The sequence below is a fragment of the Rhinatrema bivittatum genome, chromosome 2, assembly GCF_901001135.1.
Source record: "Rhinatrema bivittatum chromosome 2, aRhiBiv1.1, whole genome shotgun sequence".
Lineage (NCBI taxonomy): Eukaryota > Metazoa > Chordata > Amphibia > Gymnophiona > Rhinatrematidae > Rhinatrema > Rhinatrema bivittatum.
This window is the reverse complement of record NC_042616.1, coordinates 224,643,134-224,662,279: the sequence shown is the minus strand read 5'-3', so window position 1 is coordinate 224,662,279 and position 19,146 is coordinate 224,643,134. Positions and strand designations below refer to the sequence as shown.

Here is a 19,146-nt window from a genome sequence, read left to right as displayed (position 1 = left end):
GTGGGTCTCATTCGACTCGCTCCCCCTCGGGGGAAACGACGCCGGTGCATTCCCATAGATCCCTATCACCAACATCATGGGATAGAGAGGGACACGCTACGCGTGTCCCAGTCGGTGAAAGTCGTAGACTTTCACCGACTGGGAAACCCAGCCATCGGGAAAGACATGGGACAACCTCTACTGGTCATCACCACAGACATGTCCATCACTTTGAACACAGACATAAGCATGCAGACAAGACTACTTGTAGATCTGACCTAAGCCCCTCGGCATCCAGCTCATCACACCATACACGTGCTTCAAGAACTACGTATGCCTCGGGAGATGACATAGTACGCCTTCCATCCTCCAATGCCTCGTCTTCTTCTCGCAGTATATCTGGGCAGTCAGCTCACTCTCGTTCACGACCTATGGACGATAATCTATCACAACCGTTCCCTAAAAAGAAGAAACATGGGGAAAATGCTCGACCCAAGGCACCGGAACCTATTCCTCCGGACCCTGACTCATGGGACACATTACCATCTCCGGCAGGACCTGTTCGTCCACAAATGCCACCTCAGGCGCAACAAGCATTCTTCAATCTGTCCCAGTCATCATCAGGATTCTTTGAAAGCCTTGAGTCCTCCTTCAGTTTACCTCCTGAACCATCCTACAGTTCTCTGGAACCACTGCAAGCTTCTAGAGAACCGTCAGTAGAGCCCTCATCGTCCCCAGGCTTACATCTGCCTACTTCACCAGCTTATAGACCTACATCGCCCGGGGACTCCATTTCCCCTCAAACTTCACCATCCTCTTCTACCAGGTACCCCTCGGACCCACCAGAACAACCACAAGAGCCATATTCACCACCCGAAGACCTGTCCTACCTGAAATTTCTGGAAAGTTGGGTCCACTTGGAGGTACGGAAACTTCCCGATCCCAGAGCAGAAACCATAGGTCTTTTAAAGATCTTTGATGCTCCTGTGGAACCAACATCTCTTCCCCCACAAGAAGTGTTGCACGGTGTTCTGCAGAAGTCTTGGGAAACTCCATACTCACTCTCGGCCGTTTCAAGGAAAACAGATCTAAAATTCTGGATGTGAAAGTCTTCACACTACACCCTACCAAAGTTGCTACATGCGTCCATAGTGGTCGAATCCGCTATGCAGCATTCTAAAAAATCAAAAACACACGCCTCCAACCCACCGGGGCGGGATAACCGGTACTTGGACAAGTTCGCAAGATTTATCAAAATGCGATGTTGACTGCTTGCATACAACACCACCAGTTCTATATGGTACAATACATCTATGAGTGTATCCAAGCGAGCAAAGGTATGCTCACCTCTATGGGAGAGTCGATTCCACCTCCTTTCCATGACATGGAGGAGTGTTCTAGACATCTATTACGAGCAGTGTATGAGGGGTTTGAAACCTCTTCTAGGGCGTCAGCCGCAGCCATTGCAGCTCGCAGGATAGCCTGGCTCTGAGTTAGTGCCATCAGAGAAGACCTCCATGATAAGCTTGCCAACTTACCATGAATGGGGGACAATTTGTTCGGTGACCGTTTCCAGGACACAGTTAGCAAATTTAAGGGCGAGGCTATAGTTGTACAATCCTTAACGGCTCCATCCCAGTTTTCATCTTCTTGACGCTACTTCGGCACTTCTCGCAGGCAGCAATTCTCATGCCGACCATATAGATCTTACCAGCAATATAGGCCACCATCTTATCAAACATTTCAGCCCCCACAATCGCATCAACAACAACAGCAAAGAAGGGGTAAACCAAGGAGCCAAAGGCAACAAGCCTAACAGCCTGCAGCCCCTGTAAAATCAACACAGTCTTTTTAAGAATACAGCCTCCACTACAACACCAGGCACCTCCGGGAAGAATCCAATCTCACCTTTCAGCATGGGAATTTATAACATCAGATCAATGAGTTCTCGAGATTGTAAAACATAGCTATCAGCTCCGGTTTACAACCAAACCCTCACTTCCTCACCTCGCAATTCGAGTACCATAAAAATCTCATCCCCAACTTGGAGGGTCATCCTCGCCTGAAGCCAAGTCTCGTCTTGGTCCCTTACCCTGAATCTCGTCTTGGTCCTCGGATGTTCTTGTGGCTGCTCCGTCCATGCCTAAGACTCTGACTGAAACTGCTCCGTTCCAGCGTGTTCCGTGACCAGCCATGGGCGGCTGTGTAGGGCGCGTCTCGGCACATGCTTCTACTGAATCTTCGCCATGTTCCGGCTTTTTCTTCCATGTATTTGTCTGGAGTCTGCTTCGCACTCAAGTCCTGTGGGTCCGCCCTGTGGTGGGCTGTGTAGGGCGCGTTGCATCGCAGCCTCAACCCAGTACTAGACTTTGTTCCTGAACCTTGATGCTGAGTCTTCTCGTCCCAAGCTCTTCCTCGTCTTAAGTCTTCATGTTCCAGAGCCTTCATCTCTTGTCCAGCCTGCTGCCTTTGCCGTTCCCAGCGGCAGGTCCGAAAGGGCTTGGAGTAGTTGGAGGACCACTCAGAGACCAACCTTGCGTGGCTGGTCTCATTGAGGTTGTGCAGGTCGGCAGGGGCTTGGCTTCCTGGTCTCAGCCCAGGCTCGGACATGTCTCACCCAGCTTCGGTTCTGCCTTGGAGTTCTCTGGGGTTGTGCCAAGGTCCATGGGCACACAATCTCCTCGGAAATGGGACCGCACTCCTAGCGCTCCCTAACAGATTGCAAAGGCCTCTGAGCTTTCCCGTGCTCAAGGTCTCCATCTTCCCCAACAGTTTCTGTAGATAGCAGGATGAATTAGCCATGCTGACCCTCCCTCCTCCCTGGCAGTCGACCTCCTATTCTACTACGCCTAAGCTTAATTACAGACTGAGGAGAATCTATCACTTTCCTGTGCGGGAACACATGTGCAGCCGCAGAGACCAAAAACTCTAACCTCTGCTTGGTAAAGCTCTGCCTCCCGGGCCCTGAATGACAGTTCCCATGACAGCACTGTATTGCATCGTCCCCATTGTGGGAACTGGTTACATTTTCAAAGGGAAACTCTGCAAGTAGCTTGCAGAACTGTAAGAAATTTCCAAATTGTCCTCTAAGAGGGGCAGTTATTAAAACTGCAGGCAGGTGTAAAGTATATGGCTTCTTTCATCTGTGGATTTTGTACCAGTTCTTTCCCTTTGTACCAGTACTTTCCCTTTGAAACATTTCTAAGGAAAAATTATCTGCAAAATTTGTGCTTGCTTTTTTTGTGGATATGTTTTTTTTTGGCCAAAACAATGTGTGTGTTGTTATTATGTGTGTTTGTGGATCCAATATTGACTGGGTAAATTTATCATCGGGTCACGCTAGAGAGATAATGTTCCTGGATGGAATAAATGATAGCTTTATGGAGCAATTGGTTCAGGAACCGACGAGAGAGGGAGCAATTTTAGATCTAATTCTCAGTGGAGCACAGGACTTGGTGAGAGAGGTAACGGTGGTGGTGCCGCTTGGCAGTAGTGATCATAATATGATCAAATTTGATTTAATGACTGGAAGAGGAACAGTGTGCAAATCCAAGGCTCTCATGCTAAACTTTCAAAAGGGAAACTTTGATAAAATGAGAAAAATTGTTAGAAAAAAACTGAAAGGAGCAGCTACAAAAGTAAAAAATGTCCAAGAGGCGTGGTCATTGTTAAAAAATACCATTCTAGAAGCACAGTCCAGATGTATTCCACACATTAAGAAAGGTGGAAAGAAGGCAAAACGATTACCGGCATGGTTAAAAGGGGAGGTGAAAGAAGCTATTTTAGCTAAAAGATCTTCATTCAAAAATTGGAAGAAGGATCCAACAGAAGAAAATAGGATAAAGCATAAACATTGGCAAGTTAAATGTAAGACATTGATAAGACAGGCTAAGAGAGAATTTGAAAAGAAGTTGGCTGTAGAGGCAAAAACTCACAGTAAAAATATATCCGAAGCAGAAAGCCTGTGAGGGAGTCAGTTGGACCGTTAGATGATCGAGGGGTTAAAGGGGCACTTAGAGAAGATAAGGCCATCGCGGAAAGATTAAATGATTTCTTTGCTTCGGTGTTTACTAAAGAGGATGTTGGGGAGGTACCCGTAATGGAGAAGGTTTTCATGGGTAATGATTCAAATGGACTGAATCAAATCACGGTGAACCTAAAAGATGTGGTAGGCCTGATTGACAAACTGAAGAGTAGTAAATCACCTGGACCGGATGGTATACACCCCAGAGTTCTGAAGGAACTAAAAAATGAAATTTCAGACCTATTAGTAAAAATTTGTAACTTATCATTAAAATCACCCAATGTACCTGAAGACTGGAGGATAGCAAATGTAACCCCAATATTTAAAAAGGGCTCCAGGGGAGATCCGGGAAACTACAGACCGGTTAGCCTGACTTCACTGCCAGGAAAAATAGTGGAAATTGTTCTAAACATCAAAATCACAGAACATATAGAAAGACATGGTTTAATGGAACAAAGTCAGCATGGCTTTATCCAGGGCAAGTCTTATTTATTTATTTTAAGTTTTTCTATACCGATTTTCCTGCATAAAATGCATATCAAACCGGTTTACAGTACAACTGAATAAGCAGGAAGTGAAATTCCTTAGTCTAATACATTTAAACATCTGTAACAAAATCTTTTTGCAAACAATATACTAACGATTAAATTGTTAACCAAAACATATACATACAGTTATGATATAAGGAGCACAAAGGTTAGCACAAGTCTTGCCTCACAAATCTGCTTCACTTTTTTTTTTTTTAATTTGTAATATTTTATTGACAATCAATAAGTAACAACAGTCATATATGCCCAACAACATATATTAAGATACAGAAATGGTAAGTCTCATGCAAAAAGCTCAACATTAAATCCGTAGATTGCCAAAAGTCAAATTTTTAACTTGTATACAACTCCCCTCCCCCCCCCCCCCTTCATATAGTTGTCCATTGTGCTAATGTTTAGTCCAACTTAAAACAGAAGGTCTATCTCATGTAGAGATAATTGAGTACATATCAGGAATGAAAGTGATATCCTTATGTAATTTAACACAAAGAGCACCCTGTATTTTTATTTTTAGATATTATTGGAAGCCTTCCACACTTCAAACGGTTGCCATATCTTTTGAAATTTAGTCAATGTTTTATGCTTATGTGCTGTAATTTCCCCCAATGTATGAGTCAAATTTACCAGCCTTTGTATATCTTGTATGGGAGGGATTTCTGGCCCCTTCCACAACCTGGCCAGAGCCCCCCTCGAAGCCGTTACAGTGTATTTAATAAAGATATTTTGGAAAACCGTAAGATCGGCATCTTCTTTATTGAGCAGTGCCTGTGCAGGTGTAAGAACCACCACTCTGTCAAAAACTGTTGATAGCCAGCCGGAAACTGACTCCCAAAATAATTGTAATTTAGGACATTCCCACCACATGTGGAAAAAAGTGCCTACACCTTGACACTCTTTCCAACAATTGCTGGACTGTGACGGTTGAATGCAATGCATTTTGGCAGGAGTCCAGTACCACTGAAATAGCATCTTGTATCCATTTTCTATATTTATTTTATATACCAACATTTGATCTCAATTGAGATATCACACCGGTTTACATTCAGGTACTGTAGGTATTTCCCTATCCCCAGAGGGCTTACAATCTATGTTTGTACCTGAGGCAATGGAGGGTAAAGTGACTTGCCCAAGGTCACAAGGAGCAACAGCAGGACTTGAACCCTGGTCTCCTGGTTCATAGTCCACTGCTCTAACCACTAGGCTATGCCTCCTCCCTTATGTGTGGAAGATATGAGTCCCTTCCCCAGAGCCTGAGATAGCCGGTTCCAGGATTCCACGGACCATGATACATTTAAATCCCTCTCCCACACAGTAATATGTGGCTCTTTAATCTTAGAGGTTCCCACTATCATGGCATAAAGACGCGTAATGTGTTTACGGATCTTTGCCGCTTGTTGGCACAAGGCTTCAAACTGAGATATGCCCGATAGGTGTTCCTTCGCCTTTAAGGCATGATTTACAAAGTGTGCTAACTGCATATAAAAATATATGTCCTTAGCATCCAGGTTGTAACGTTCTTGCAGAATATGAAATGGTATGATTCCCCCTGGTTCCCAGATATGAGAAATTTTTAGTATACCCACTGATTTCCAATGTTGTATTCTCTGGGGCTGCGCAACATGACGGAAGGACTGGTGATGAAACAAGTGAGTACTAAGAAATGTTCATCTAAGGCCGACCAATCCTGGCCGCCACTTATGCCACACCTCCATGGTGGCTCGCACTGTCTCAGGCAGACTAACCATTGGATTCCACGTTTGTCTGTCTTGCCAGAGTAGTGCCGATAAGGGTAACTCACCCAGCATTGCTTGTTCTAACTGTACCCATGGTTTCGATATTTGGGTGTTATTCCATTCTACAGCTACCTTTAAGTGAGCCGCCCCGTGATAACCCTGTAAATACGGCATCCCTAGGCCACCCTGGGACTTGGGAAGGTAAAGGATTTTTTTCTTAATCCTTGGACGTTTCGCTTTCCACAAAAACTTTAACAATCTACTTTGCCATTTGTCCAATAATTTAGATGGTACCACAATAGGTAAGGTTTGAAACAAATATAGAAGCCTAGGTAATATATTCATCTTAATTACTGCTAATCTCCCAAGCCACGAAATGTGATACCGATCCCATTCCTCCAATTCCTTATAAATTTTTGTAAGCAATGGAGGGTAATTAAGTTGGAATATATCATTGGCACCTCCTATATAAATCCCTAAGTATTTCAATTTTCCTTTAGCCCACCGAAAGGGATGGGATTTCTTGAGTAGATCAACCTCAACCTCTGGCACATTGACATTCAATAACTCTGATTTTTCCCAATTTATTTTGAATCCCGAAACCCCGCTAAAGGCTGAGATCTCATCCGATAAAGCCATTAAAGATTTTCCTGGGCTGGTTATGGTAAATAAAATATCGTCTGCAAAAAGGGACATCTTAGAGGAGAAGGAACCCAGACCCATCCCTTGAATGCGTTCATTAGTTCGTATATGGTACGTAAATGGTTCCAGAAATAGAGCAAAAAGCAGTGGAGATAGAGGGCAACCCTGCTGGGTGCCCCTACCTACCATGAACGGATCAGAATAACCCCCATTAATCTTTAAACAAGCTCGCGGTTCCTCATAAAGTTTCTGGATCCATCTAATGAATTTGTTCCCAAATTGATACGCTCTCATGGTTTGAAAAAGGAAGGGCCAGTGTACATAGTCAAATGCTTTTTCAGCATCTATCGCTAGGAGCAGTAAAGGGACCTTACGTGTTCGTGCCAGCCCTATAATATCAACAATTTTCCTAACGTTGTCTGAGGCCATTCTACCTGGAATGAAGCCCGATTGATCTGCATGAATTAATTGGGGAAGAAATTTGTTAAGTCTATTGGCCAATATTTTTGCTAATAGCTTCATGTCCAAATTAATTAGGGATATTGGACGGTATGATCCACAGAGAGTGGGGTCACGCCCTGGTTTTGCCAAAATGGTTACTCCTGCTAGGTTGGCAGAATTCGAGAGAGAAACATCACCCTGTAAGGCATTAAAGAGTCTGACTAATATGGGAATCACCAACCCAGCAAATTTTTTATAAAAGACCACTGTTAGGCCATCTAAGCCAGGAGACTTCCCCGGTTTCAGACTATTTATGGCCCATGTTACCTCGGCTGGGGATATATCTCGGTCCAAGAACTCCTGAGTGTCTAGTGATAAAGGAGGAAGTGATATTTGGGAAAGATACTTCTCAATGCCTTGAATAGGAATGGTATGATCTGTGGCATATAGTTCCGCATAAAACCGGATAAACCGCTGCCTAATGTCAGTGTTTGAGGTAAGCATCCCCCCTGTCTCGTCCTTTATTTTGACTATGTTGTTTTGTACCTGTTGGGCCTTGAGCTTTTTAGCCAATTGTTTCCCCGCTTTGTTTCCCCCCTCGTAGTATATTTGTTTAGTAATAGTCAGTTTATGTGCTATCTGAGCTGACTCAAGTTTCTCTAAATGGGCCCGCATACTATCCATTTTCTCCAATAATTGAGCCTCCCTTGATCGTTGGTGTTATAGCCCCAAGTCGTGCAATAGTTGTAAAGTATCTGATTTATCTTTGTTACATAATTTTTTTAGGTAGGATCCCCTAGCAATGAACTTCCCTCGGATCACTGCTTTCAAGCAATCCCACAATATCATAGGTGAAGTCCCTTCTTGATCCTTGATTGTCAGATAATCCTCTATGTCAGATTGTATTTGTAGCACAAATTTATCATCCTCCAATAAACTCTCATTTAACTTCCAGAATTGGAGACCCCTCTCATAGGTGCTTAGTGTAAATTGAATAGAAATCGGACCATGGTCCGACCAGGTAATGGGGCCTATTTGGGGTGATTGTACCTGGTTGACACAACTTTTTGATATCAAAAAGCCATCAATCCTAGAATATGTCTGGTGTGCTCTAGAGTAAAAAGTGTAAACCCTAGGATGCCAGCTTCGCCAAACATCGATCAGCTGCCATTGTGTTATAAATTACTTAAGTGCCTTACGCTCCCTTACGTCTCAACCATCATCACGAAGGAAAGAATCTAAACGGACATACTACAGGCCAAGGCATTACTATCCACCTCCTGCCCGAGGAAGATCATCTAGACCAGCTCAAAGAACGCAGTCCCGGCTAACCAAGAGCACCTAGAGCTTAACCCCCTCCGCAAATAGGGTCAACTTCGGGATTTTGAAATGACATCAGAGAACAGAAGCCTGTCTACCAATCCGACTCCAAATTTGCCAGTCGGAGGTCGGATCACGTTTTTCCAACACAATTGGTCATGCATCACCATGGACCAATGGGTACTCTCCATAACATCTCAAGGGTATCACCTGGACTTCCTCACTGTACCAAATGATACTCCACCCACCTCGTCTTGGACAATAAACAATCAATCCACACTCTTACAAAAAGAATTGTCCACCCTTTTGAGAGCCAGGGCCGTGGAACCAGTTCCCCGACCTCAGCAGGGCAGAAGATTCTACTCCCGTTATTTCCTTATTCCAAAGAAAACAGGAGGCCTACGTCCCATATTGGACCTCCAGAATCTCAACAAATACCTGAAAAAAGAAAAATTCAGGATGGTGTCATTGGGCACCATGCTACCTCTACTTCAAAAAGGAGATTGGCTCTGTTCTCTGGATCTTCAAGATGCTTACGCTCACATTCCAATATTCCCTCCTCATCGCAAGTATTTGCGATTCCTAGTAGGAAGTCAACATTTCCAATACAAGGTATTACCATTCGGTCTAGCCTCAGCACCTCGAGTGTTCACAAAGTGCCTAGCAGTGGCAGCTGCCCACTTGCACAAGGAAGGAGTGCACATGTTTCCTTACCTGGACGATTGGCTCATTAGAAGCTAAACAAGACAAGGAGCTCTCAACTCTCTCAAGCTCACAATAACTCTACTCCATTCGTTGGGATTCCTCATCAACTACCAGAAATCCCACTTCACACCATCTCACCTGTTACAATTCATTGGAGCAGAATAAAACACCATAACGTCAAAAGCTTTCCTTCCAAAAAATCATGCACAGACACTTGCCTCGTTAGCAGGCTCTCTTCGCGCACTCACTCAAATAACAGCTCATCAATGCCTCACTCTTCTGGATCACATGGCCTCCACAGTTCATGCCACTCCTATGGCCAGGTTAACCATGAGAGTCACTCAATGGACACTCAGAAACCAATGGATACAAGCCATTCAACCACTGTCTTATCCAATTCAAGTAACTCAACAACTACAGTCCTCGCTCCTATGGTGGATGAACGAGGACAACTTGCTCACAGGCCTACCTTTCCAGCAACCGGTTACGCAAGTGACATTTACTATAGATGCATCCACCTTCGGGTGGGGAGCACACATTGGTCATCTACAGACTCAAGGTACTTGGACAAAACTCAAAGCTACATCTCAGATAAATTTCCTAGCCCTTCGAGCTATACGTTATGCGCTGCATGTGTTTAAAGACTGCCGTTCCCACAAGACTGTTCTGATACAAACAGACAACACAGTAGCCATGTGGTACATAAACAAACAGGGAGGTACAGGCTTGTATCTCCTTTGTCAAGAAGCAGCACAGATTTGAGACTGGGCCCTAACACACTCAATGTTTCTACGGGCCACTTATCTAGCAGGCATTCACAATGTAGTGGCAGATCGCCTCAGTCACCAATTCCAAACTCACGAGTGGTCTCTGGATCCAGAAGTGGTGACCAAGATCTTTCAATGTTGGGGCCAACCAACAGTAGACCTGTTTGCATCACAAATGAATCACAAAGTGGACAATTTTTGCTCCATCCACAAGCAGAGAAACCGCTTACCCAGGGACGCCTTTGCTCGCCACTGGAACTCAGACCTTCTTTACGCTTATCCCCCGATACCACTAATAACCAAAACTCTAGTGAAGCTACAACAGGACAAAGGGTCCATGATACTCATAGCCCCGTATTAGCCTCGACAAGTGTGGTTTCCCATACTTCTAGATCTTTCGATCAGAGACCCAATTCGCCTGGGCACAGCACCCACTCTCATAACTCAGGATCAGGGCAGGTTGCGTCATCCCAACCTTCAGTTCCTATCCCTCACAGCATGGATGTTGAAAGCTTGATTCTACAACCTCTCAATCTTTCAACTAATGTCTCTCAAGTGCTTGTAGCTTCACGTAAACCCTCCACACGAAAGAACTATCGTGCTAAATGGAAACGGTTTATCACGTGGTGCACACAAAACAGTGTTGATCCTTTTTCATGCACTATATCATCTTTATTAGACTATCTATGGCATCTCTCAGACTCTGGTCTCCAGACCTCATCTGTAAGAGTACACTTAAGTGTAATCTCAGCTTATCACAATGCCGTCGGAGATGCACCAATATTAGTGCAACTCCTCATTAGTAGGTTTATGAGAGGTTTAATTCAACTTAAACCTCCACACGGGCCACCGGTCACAGAATGGGATCTTAATGTAGTTTTAACAAGACTCATGCATTCTCCTTTTGAACCCATGGATTCCTGTGATGTTAAATTTCTCACTTGGAAGTCTATTTTCTTAATAGCCATCACATCTGCTAGAAGGGTTAGCGAGTTACAAGCACTTGTCACTTACTCACCCTACACAAAATTCCTACATGATCGGGTGGTACTCCGCACACACCCAAAATTTCTTCCCAAGACAGTTACGGAATTCCACTTGAATCAGTCTATCATCTTGCCTACTTTCTTCCCAAAGCCACACTCTCATCAAGGAGAGAGGGCTTTACACACCTTGGACTGTAAATGTGAGCTTGCATACTACTTAGATCGCACTGCAGCCCATAGGAAATCCACCCAGCTTTTTGTTTCTTTTGATCCAAACAAACCTGGAAAAGCGGTGGGCAAGCAAACTCTATCTAATTGGCTTGCAGATTGTATTCAATTTTGTTATGAAAAAGCAGGCTTTCCTCTCCAGGGGCGAGTAAAGGCTCACTCAGTAAGAGCAATGTCAACCTCTGTAGCACACTATCAGTCAGTGCCAATAGCTGACATATGTAAAGCCGCAACATGGAGTTCTCTTCACACCTTTGCGGCTCACTACTGTCTCGACAAGGAAGGAAGACAAGATTCAGCCTATGGACATTCTGTCTTAAAGAACTTGTTTCCAGCATAATTCAACTCCTTCCACATCCAACCTTTCGTGATTTCAGGCTGCCTCATTTTTCCCAATAGTACACCAGTTGTTGTGCCTGTTGCACAAGTTGTACACTATTGGTCCAATACAAAGATGTCTCCGCCTGTAGATTGCTAATCACTCATATGTGAGGAATAGCATTCTGCTTGTTTTGGGATAAAACAAAATTGCTTACCTTGTAATAGGTGTTATCCCAGGACAGCAGGATGTAGTCCTCAAGAAACCCACCCGCCACCCTGCGGAGTTGGGTCCGATACGTTTTATTATTTTATTTTTGGTTAACGCTCATTGCTACAAACGAGACTGAAGGGAGATCCCTGTGGCTCGAGGGATCATGGCATGCTGGACATGCTCAGTAGACTCAGGATGCCAGTCAAAAGTTTCTAGAAACTTTGACAGAAAGTTTTCTGGGATAGGGCTCCGTCAGTGACGTCACCCATATGTGAGGACTACATCCTGCTTTCCTGGGATAACACCTATTACAAGGTAAGCAATTTTGCTTTACTGGCCCTCAACTCTTGTTTCCTGTATCCCTGGGCATCAAGGCCCACACCTTCATTACTATTGCGCTTGTTGATACCGGAGCAAGCGGCAGCTTCATTATGGATGACATTGTTAAGCTTCTGAACATTCCTCTTCAGCCATTACAAGTGAGTCTCCATATTGCTTCCATCCAGGGGGATCATCTTCCAGGACTCATCACTCACCAGACAGTGGCTATTTGTCTTACCGTGGGCACTCTCCACGAGGAGGAGATGTCTTTCTACGTATTGAAGCGATCAACCCATCCAGTTATCCTGGGGTTGGCCTGACTCCAGACCCACGAACCCCAGTTCAATTGGCATTCCCTGAAGTTTGTACAGTGGGGCCCCAAATACCAGAAAACCTGTTTGCATTCTGTATCTCCAGTAGTTCCTGTCCTAAAGTCTGTTACGTTACCTGGTTTGCCTCCACAGTATTCTGACTTCAACGATGTTTTCTCGAAGCGCGGATACCCTGCCTCTGTTATACAAGTTCAGTTGTCCTATTGAACTCCTGCCGGGCACTACGCCTCCCAAAGGCAGAACTTACCCGTTGTCTCAATCTGATACATCCATCTGTCTGATTCCCCTGCAGGTGCGGGGTTCTTCTTCGTTAAGAAAAAGGACGGCGGTCTACGACCTTGTATTGATTACAGGGGGCTCAACGCCATAACCCGCAAAGACCAATACCCATTGCCCCTCATTAGTGAACTGTTCGATCGCCTTGAAGGGGCACGAATCTTCTCCAAGTTGGATCTGAGAGGTGCGTACAACTTGGTACGCATTCAATCTGAAGATATTTGGAAAATCGCATTTAATACAAGGGACAGTCACTACGAATATACAGTGATGCCCTTTGGGCTCTGCAATGCCCCAGCGGTCTTTCAACACATTATGAACGAAATCTTCCGAGATCTTCTGTATTCCTTCATAGTCGTATATTTTGACGACATCTTGATCTTCTCTAAAGACCTTGAATCTCATCGAGATCATGTTTGGATCATCTTCCAACGCTTGAGAGAGAACCATTTGTATGCCAAGCTGGAAAAATACCTGTTTGAGCGTAACAGCTTACCCTTCCTAGGATATATCATTTCTGACCGAGGATTTTCAATGGACCCAGAGAAAGTCCAAGGGATCCGCGACTGGCCTTAGCCAGTAGGCCTACAAGCCTTACAATGTTTTCTTGGTTTTACTAATTATTATCGGAGCTTCATTGCTAATTATTCTTCCCTAGTTGCCCTGCTCATTGCCATGACTAGGAAAGGGGCCAATACCCGGGTGTGGATACCTAAAGCCATAGCCGCCATCTTTTCTGCTGGTCCTTCTGGACCTTTCAGCAGCCTTCGATACCTTCAACCACTCCTTCCTCATCAACCAGTTAGCTGCCATAGGAGTTTCCGGCTCTGCTCTATCTTGGTTCAAATCGTTTCTCAGCAACAGAGGTTACAAGGTCAAAATCCAGAACAAAGAATCTTCACGCCATGACTCATCTGTAGGAGTCCCACAAGGCTCCTCTCTATCCCTGACACTCTTTAACATCTACCTTCTACCACTTTGCCAACTCCTCACCAACCTCAACCTAAAACACTTTCTCTACGCAGACGATATCCAGATCCTGATCCCCATCAAAGGCTCATACTCGAAAACCCTCGACTACTGGGAATCCTGCCACCAAGAAATCAAACGTCTCCTCAATAGCCTAAATCTAGTACTAAACTCCTCCAAGACCGAAATACTACTTATATCTCCAGAGAACAGCAATCTCACCGCTTCTCATCCAACCAACCCACCAACCACACAAGTGAGAGATTTGGAGTGATAATTGACAACAGGCTGAACTTCAAAGCCTCCATCAACAGAACGACCAAAGACTGCTTCCACAAACTCCAAGTTTTAAAAAGGATAAGACCTCTCTTCCACGACCAAGATTTCAGAACGATCCTCCAAGCAATTATTTTCTCAAAGTTAGATTACTGTAATTCTATCCTACTTGGTCTCCCTTCCTCCTACACCAAACCGCTCCAAATGGTACAAAACACAGCAGCCCGTTTACTAACAAACACCAGGAAAAGAGACCATATTTCCCCAATTCTAAAAGACCTTCATTGGTTACCAATTCACTTCAGAATCATCTACAAATCCATATCCTTGATATACAAAATCATCCATCAACACACCACAATTGACCTACAATTTCCTCTCCGCTTACACAACTCCACAAGACCTACCAGAGACGCATACAGAGGATCCCTCCATGTACCCCCTACTAAAACCACTAGTCACATTACCTTAAGAGATCGAGCCCTCTCCACAGCTGGCCCACTGTTATGGAACTCCATCCCTCCCGATCTCAGACAGGAGCCTTGCCTCCTAACCTTTAGAAAAAGACTCAAGACTTGGCTGTTTATGCAAGCTTTCCCGGACTTAAATTAATGCACCTCGCCATCAACATATCCAACACAGCAGCTGTACCTCTTCTCCTTGTATATAATTTAGTCTCTGCTAAACTATCTTTATTTCCTCTGATCCCAGTTCAATAGTCCTTGTTAATTGTAACTGCTTTCTTTGACACGTTAATTCTGTTTTTGATGTATTTATTGCACCCCTGTTTATTTGTAAACCAGCATGATGTGATCATTTCATGAATGCCGGTATATAAAAACCTTAAATAAATAAATAAATAAATGATCAAGGAGGCTTTCTGTTCTGGTCCTTGTCTGCAGCATCCAGACCCGAGACGTCCATTCGTTGTAGAGGTTGACGCCTCTTCACTCGGCGCAGGAGCCATCTTGAGCCAGTTGTCCCCTAAAGGTAAACTGATACCCTGCTCTTTTTACTCGCATAAGTTTTCTCTTACTTAACAGCATTATACCGTTGGTGACCATGAACTCCTCGCAGTCAAGTTGGCGCTCCAAGAGTGGCGCCCCTGTTTGGAAGGGGCGCAACATAAGTTTACCATCTTCACTGACCATAAGAACCATGAGCACCTTAAAGAGGCTCAACTCCTGAATCCCCGTCAAGCCCGATGGGCACTTTTCTTTGAACGATTCAACTTCGTACTCTGTTTCCGCCCAGGCTCCAAGAACTTTCGCGCTGATGCGCTATCCAGATCATTTGAACCTGAAGATGTTCCTGAAGTTCCTAGCTTCATTATTGATCCTGCCTGTATTTCCCTTGCTGTGACCATTACAGTTCTTACTGGGAAAACCGCCGTCTTGCGTAGATTACATGAATGAGTTCTGAAATGGGCTCATGATTCCAAGTTGGCAGGCCTTCTGGGTCGTGCCAAGACCTTAGAGATGTTGTGAAGACACTATTGGTGGCCCAATATGGTGTAAGATTCCCGAAACTACGAGGACTTGTGTCTTGTCTGTGCCCAACAGAAACTGCCTACTGGAAAGTCCTGGGGCTTACTTCAACCACTCCCAGCACCTAGTGAGCCATGGTCTAACATCTCGATGGACTTTATTATGGACCTGCCTCTTTCCCAGAACAATACCGTGATTTGGGTCATTATTGACCGTTTTTCGAAAATGGGTCACTTCATTCCTCTGCTGGGCCTTCCTTCGGCCCCAGAATTGGCGAAGCTGTTTCTGAAGAACATTTTTCGCCTTCACGGACTCTCCAAGGAGATTATCTCTGATTGGGGACCACAGTTTGCTGCCAAATATTGGCGTTCCCTATGTAAGATGTTTAACATTTCCCTAAGTTACACATTGGCCTATCATGTCCAGGCCAATGGTCAAGTTGAAAGGACCAATCGGACTCTGAAGACATTCCTCTGCTCCTATGTAAATGATCAGCAGGATAACTGGTCTGATCTTCTTCCTTGGGCTGAGCTGTCGCACAATACTCATGTCGCAGCAGCCACTGATGTCTCTCCGTTCTTCGTAGTATTTGAATGGCAGCCCCGACTGCCTCTCCCAGTTCCTCTCACCGTTCCCTCTCCAGCAGTTCAATCCATGGCTCACACCATTCGTCAGGTATGGAACCAAGTTAAAGAGTGTCTTTCCCAAGCCGCTGAATGCTCCAAGCGTAAGTCTAATCAATTCACATTCAAAACCCCCTCATAGATTATTTTAAATGAGTTCTCTAAACATTATTTAAAAATAATCTATGAGGGGGTTTTGAATGTGAATTGATTAGTATATTGCAACTCCCCAAAAAATATTTTGGGTGCTTGGTATATTAGGTATCTTACCAAGCGTAAGTCTGACATCCATAGATGTCCTGCTCCACTCTTACACCCTGGCCAGAAAGTGTGGCTAAGCGCTCAACATATACAACTGAGACTTCCGTTTCATCGCTTGGCTCCGAAATACATTGGGCCATTCCCTGCCATCCGAAGAATGGGAGCTGTATCGTATCAACTCCAGCTACCTCGTGCCATGGGTATTATAACATGTTCCATGTGTCCCTGTTGAAGCCGTTGGTCCTCTCCTGGCCTTCAGGTAGAGTTCCCTCTCCTCCACGGGTCTCTATAGAACCTGACTCTTCTCTCCAGGTAAGAGAGGTCCTTGACGTTCGGCAGCATCAAGGAAAATGGGAATACCTCCTAGCCTGGGAGGGTTATGGGGCCGAGGAGAATTTGTTGGAACCTTCCCACAATATCCTTGATAAGGAACTCTTGAAAACCTTTCATAGGACTTATCCTGACAAGCCACGGCCGCGTAGGGGGAGGCCTAGAAGGGAGGTTACTGTTACACACCCCGACTGCGCCCTGCCTGCGCATGGGCCTGCTCACCTCCCGGGTCGGCCCTCTTAGCGGCAGCTGCAAGCACTTCCAGGCCTCGGCGTCCCATGGCGGCGGTCGCCGGGCCTTCCACTGCGCACCAGGCCTCACGCCGGAGCTCGGCATCCTCGACTCTGTTGGCCATACACCTATGCACACGTGCACGGACCGCCTGGCCTCTTGTAAGGCCAAGGATGGGTCCTAGCTCCGCGGCGCGCCCTGATTGATTCCCTGATATAGGAAGTCCCTGCCTGTACTTCCTTGCCTTGGCAGTCGGGTCGGCGTTTGTGCTAGATTGTTACTGCATTTGTATCTTGCTCCAGTCAGTTCCAAGTCTCGTTCCAGGATCCTTCTGTTCAAGTTCTGTTCCTGCCTTGTTCCTGCATCCTAGTATTCCAGCGTCCTTCTGTTCCTGTTCGTCTGTCTGTCTCCCAGGTAGTACCTCCGGACTGTCTCACTGGTACTGACCTCGGTTTGTTCCTTGACCTGCCTGCCTGCTGCCTGCCTTCTGACTCCAGTCCATTCCTCGACCTGCCTGCCTGCTGCCTGTCTTCTGACTCCAGTCCATCCTCGACCTGCCTGCCTGCTGCCTGCCTTCTGATTCCAGTCTGTTCCTCGACCTACCTGCCTGCTGCCTGCCTTCTGACCTCGGCTTGCCTGTGACCTCGTCTGACCTCTGGAACCTGACCTCTGCTTTGCTGACTACTTCTCGGACTGATCTCTGGACTGTGACCTTTGCCCTCCTGACCACGTCTCTAGATTCTGGCTCTAATTCTAGCCTTGTCATCTCCTACACTCTTCTGGTCCTCCTCATTCCATCTGAACTCCAGTCTCGAACCTGATCGCGCTCCCCTTCTGCTTGTGGGCATGCCGGACTTCCATCCTTCCAAGAGACCCTGCGAGGCCCACCTAAGTCCAAGCGGCCCGGGTCCCTACGGGCTCCTCCCGGGGGGACCTCGGGCTTCCAGTGGTGAAGCTCATCCTAGCCTCTGTCTCCTCCAGTGCTCCGCCCCCTGGGGGCAGTTACTTCCTGGTCCCTACCAGGGAGCCGTTCTCCACTGCTCCAGGACAAGGGTCTACCCCCAAGCTCAACAATAAGGCCATCAAGGAAAGATTAAACGATTTTTTTGCTTCAGTGTTTACTGAAGAGGATATTGGAGAGATACCTATTCCGGTGAAGGTTTTCATTAGTGATGATTCAGATCAACTGAACCAAATCACAGTGAACATGGAAGATGTGGTAGGCCTGATTGACAAACTAAAGAGTAGTAAATCACCTGGACCGGATGATATACATCCCAGGGTTCTGAAAGAAATAAAAAATGAAATTTCAGACCTATTAGTAAAAATTTGTAACCTATCATTAAAATCATCCAAGATTCCTGAAGATTGGAAGATAGCCAATGTAACCCCTATATTTAAAAAGGGATCTAGGGGTGATCCGGGAAACTATAGACTGGTGAGCCTGACTTCAGTGCCGGGAAAAATCGTGGAAATTGTTAGAAAGAATAAAATCACAAAATATTTAGATAGTCATGGTTTGATGGGACACAGCCAGCATGGATTTACCCAAGGGAAGTCTTGCCTCACAAATTTGCTACATGTTTTTGAAGGGGTGAATAAACATGTGGACAAAGGTGAACCAGACAATGTCATAATACCTCTGATTTACTTCATGGTGAGACTGCACCTTAAATACTGTGCGCAGTTCTGGTCACCGTATCTCAAAAAGGATATAACTGCACTGGAGAAGGTGCAGAGAAGGGTGACCAAAATGAAAAGGGGCATGGAACAGCTCCCTTGTCAGGAAACGCTAAAGAAGTTAGGGCTGTTCAGTTTGGAGAAGAGACGACTGAGGGGAGATATGATAGAAGTCTACATAATCATGAAAGGACTTGAACAGGTTAATGTAAATCGGTTATTTACTCTCAGATAATAGAAGGCCCAGGGGGCAGTTCATGAAGTTATCAAGTAGCTCATTTAAAACAGATAGAAGAAAATTATTTTTCACTCAGTGCATAGTTAATGGAATTCATTGCTAAAGGATATGGTTACAGCAGTTAGTGTAACTGGGTTTAAAAAAGGTTTGGATACGTTCCTAGATGATAAATCCATAAACTGCTGTGATGGTAGTTAATAAGCAATAGTAGCTTGTG

The 19,146-nt window shown here is 45.2% G+C and overlaps 1 protein-coding gene across 4 annotated transcripts in view; it reads left to right on the top strand.

Annotated features, from left to right (window-relative positions):
* LOC115084403 (citrate synthase, mitochondrial-like) overlaps positions 1 to 19,146 on the top strand; it is a 307,904-nt gene that overhangs the window by 20,290 nt on the left and 268,468 nt on the right. The window contains exon 3 of one of the 4 annotated variants that reach the window (XM_029589234.1): positions 14,982 to 15,069. The exons of the other annotated variants lie outside the window; for them this stretch is intronic. The gene's annotated coding sequence lies outside the window, so the exon portion shown is untranslated. The remainder of the gene's footprint in view (positions 1 to 14,981; positions 15,070 to 19,146) is intronic. 4 annotated transcript variants of the gene reach the window in all.